Here is a 3,942-nt window from a genome sequence, read left to right as displayed (position 1 = left end):
TAATCCCAGCACTTTGGGAGGCTGAGGCAGGTGGATCGCCTGAGCACCTGAGATCAGGGGTTTGAGACCAGCCTGACCAACATGGTGAAACCCAGTCTCTACTAAAAATACAAAACTAGCCAGGCGTGGTGGCTTGCGCCTGTAATTCAAGCTACTTGGAAGGCTGAGGCAGGAGAATTGCTTGAACCTAGGAGGTGAAGACTGCAGTGAGCTGAGATCACACCACTGCACTCCAGCCTGGGTGACAGGGTGAGACTCCGTCTCAAAAAAAAAAAAAAAAAAAAAGTGTGTGTGTGTATAGTATGTGTGTGAATGTTTTTATAAATACTTTTGATAAAGTTGGGAATTTGAGTTAGTAATGAAAAAACAAAGCCAATTCAGTTTGCCTTGCTTGAGTATCTCAGCCGTAATGAGGTAAAAAGGCTCTCCAGCCTATAAATATATATATTTTTAAGTTATGTTGCTGGTAGGACTCCACACTCAGCATTTCCTCTTCCAGCATCCAAGTACACCAGGAGTACTGATGGCCCCAGGATCTAGGTTCAAATTGCAGTTCACCTACTTCCCTTGTGTGTATTCTTGAACAAATTACTCTCAGTAGTAGTTTTTAGTTTTCTTCTCCCTTTCTTGAAGGGTTATCATGAAGATTAAATTACATATTGTAAATTAAGTGCCTACCAAGATCTCCAGTGACTGTTGGTATCCTTCCTTGATGAGAATCCCTCTTTTACAACATAAATATTCTCAAAAATGTGCCCAGTGGCCATCCTGGTAATTCCCTTCAGAATCCTCTCCCTGAACATGTTCAGAGCAGTGGAAACAGGCATGAGGAGTGAGAGCAGAAGACATGGGTTCTAAGCCTTGCTTTACCTCTTGTGAGCACCATGATCTCGGACAAGTCATTGAACCTTTCTGCCTTCGTCTTTCCCATTTGGGGAGTGAATATAACTACACTGCCCTACCTAGATCACAATGTGAGGATGCATGTCCATAAAATTGAGATAATAAAAGATAAAATTCTCTACATGTGCTAGATATTATGGATAACATCCAAGTTTAGTGGAGTTTAGTATGTTACACTACTCTAATGAAAACTATAACAAAGCTTTTTAAAAAATCATATACAATACAAATGTGAAACTCATAATGAACCAAAGACCTAAATGTAAAAGCTAAACCATAAAAATTCCTAAAAGAAAACATAGGTGTAAATCTTCATGACCTTAGATTAAGCAACAGTTTCTCAGCTATGACACAAAAGCACAATCAACCAAAGAAAGTATAAATTGGACCTCATCAAAATTAAAAATTTGTGTGTTTCAAAGGGCACTATCAAGAAAGTGAAAAGACAACCCTTAGAATGGGAGAAAATATTTGCAAATCTTATATCTGATAAAGCACTTGTATCCAAAACATTTAAACACTTATAACTTGGTAATAAAAAGACAACCCAATTCAAAAATGTGCGAAGGATCTGAATAGACATTTCTCCACAGTAGATAAGTCAATAAGCACACAAAAGGCTGTTCAAGATCATTATCATTGGGGAGCTACAAATCAAAACCACAATGAGATACCAATTCACACCCACTGGGATAGCTATGATAAAAAAGACAGATAATAACAAGTGTTGGCAAGGATGTGAAGAAATCAGAACACTGTGTACTGCTATTGGGAATGTAAAATGGTGCAGCTGCTATGGAAAACAATATGGTGGTTCTTCAAAGATTTATACATAAAAGTACTATGCTATATGATCCAGCAATTCTACTCTGAATATAAATACCCAAAATAATGAAAAGCAAGGACTCAAACAAATATTTGTACACCCATGTTCTTAGCAGTATTACTTCACAATAGCCAAGAGTTGGATGCAACCTAAGTATTTATTGATGGATGAATGGAAAAAGAAAATGTGGTACATAAATACAATAGAAAATTATTTAGTCTAAAAAAGGAAGAAAATTCTGTCATATATGAGGGGTCTTAAGAAAGTTCATGGAAAATGCATATTATGAAAAAACTGGTCATGCATGGTGGCTCGTGTCTGTAACCCCAGCACTTTGGGAGGCCAAGGCAAGCAGATCACCTGAGGTCGGGAGTTCGAGACCAGACTGGCCAAAATGGCAAAACCCTGTCTCTATTGAAAATACAAAAATTAGCCGGGCGTGGTGGTGGGCACCTGTAATCCCAGCTATTCGGGAGGCTGAGGCAGGAAAATTGCTTGAACCCGGGTGGTGGAGGTTGCAGTGAGCCGAGATCGCACCACTGCACTCCAGCCTGGGCAACAGAGTGAGATTCCGTCTCAAAAAAACGGAAAAAAGAAAAAAGGTATGCATGGATTTCAAAATTTTTTGCACCAAAATAAACTTGTACTTACTTGTTATAACATGCCTGAATGGGATCTAGTCTGAAACACTAAGAAGGATAAGACATCAGTTTGAACAGAGTACCTTTCAGAGCAACATAAATTCTGCTAAAATTGAAGCAAGAACAAAAATCAATGGTGAAGCTTGATGGTGGACAAATGGAAGCTTTACGGTGAAGCTTGGGTGAAAGAATGATGAAATTATTGATGCTCTTAAAGCAAACTAAATATAGCCTGAGAAGAAAGTCCATACTTCTGTATTTGAGTCCTTGTGGACTAACTGTAACCTAGTGTAATAGGCAGACAAGATTAAAAACTTAACTTAGGAGTATGTGCCTATAACTAAAAATTACTGAGTCTTGGCCAATCCCAGCAGCCATACTTCAAGCACTCTTAGACTGCTGAGTGTTCAAACTGTGTTCAAATAAGGCAAATGTCAACCTGTAACCAATCCAGCTGTTTCTGTACCTCACTTCTGATTTCTGTACATCACTTTACTTTTTTTGCCTATAAATTTGTTCTGACCATGAGGCACCCCTGGAGTCTCTCTGAATCTGCTGTAATTCTAGGGGCTGCCCAATTTGGGAATTGTCCATTGCTCAATTAAACTCCTTTAATTAGGCTGAAGTTTTTCTTTTAACAATGCTTTGCAAAAAGTTTATGAGGATGATGCACCAAAGAATTCAGCAGTTTACAAATAGATAACTCATTTTAAGAGAGGACAAGACGATATTGAAGATGAAACCTGAAGCAACAGAGCATCCACTTCAATTTTCAAGGAAAAAGTTAACCTTATTTGTACCCTAATTGAAGAAGACTGATTATTAACAGCAGAAACAATACCCAACACCATAGATATCTCAATTGGCTCAGTTTACACAATTCTAATAGAAAAATTAAAGGTGAGCAAACTTTTCATTTGATGGATGCCAAAACAGTTGCATTCAGATCAGCTGCAGACAAAAGCAGAGAGTACAGCATTTTTTTTTCCTTCCATGTCAGACAGGTAATGTGCCGATGTTGTAACAAGGTTCAAGGGTGGGACATCTCACACATGAGCATGAACACACAATCATCGTGCTCAGGAGCTACAAAAGGATTGAGCAGAGCTTTCAATGGAAATTTTAAACGAGTGGGGTCAGGATCCTGAAGCACTTCCTTGAAGAATTATAACAGGAGATGAGACGTGGCTTTACCAGTATGATCCTGAAGACAAAGCACAATCTAAACAATGGCAACCAAGAGGTGGAAGTGGTCCAGTCACAGCAAAAGTGGACCAGTCAAGAGCAAAGGTCATGGCAATAGCTTTTTGGGATGCTTGAGGTATTTTACTTGTTAACTGTCCGGAGGGCCAAAGAATGATAACATCTGCTTATTACAGGAGTGTTTTGAGAAAGTTAGTCAAAGCTTTAGCAGAAAATCCCTAAGAAATCTTCACTAGGGAGTCTTTCTCTGCCACGCCAATGCTACTGTTCATTCCTCTCATCAAAATGGGTGCAAGCAAGAGTTTCACCAGGCTGGACACGGTGGCTCATGCCTGTAATCCAGCACTTTGGGAGGCCAAGGCACGTGAA

The 3,942-nt window shown here is 39.1% G+C and overlaps 1 non-coding gene across 1 annotated transcript; it reads right to left on the bottom strand.

Moving 5' to 3' along the window:
• Positions 1–3,364: 3,364 nt before the first annotated feature.
• On the bottom strand, positions 3,365–3,468 carry LOC112207426 (small nucleolar RNA U13). Its single transcript, XR_002941869.1, has one exon. It is a non-coding gene; the product is annotated as a small nucleolar RNA U13 (small nucleolar RNA).
• Positions 3,469–3,942: the final 474 nt, after the last annotated feature.

This window comes from Pan troglodytes, chromosome 1, assembly GCF_028858775.2.
Source record: "Pan troglodytes isolate AG18354 chromosome 1, NHGRI_mPanTro3-v2.0_pri, whole genome shotgun sequence".
Lineage (NCBI taxonomy): Eukaryota > Metazoa > Chordata > Mammalia > Primates > Hominidae > Pan > Pan troglodytes.
Note: the sequence above shows the minus strand (reverse complement) of the source record. Positions and strands in the feature narration are given on the sequence as shown.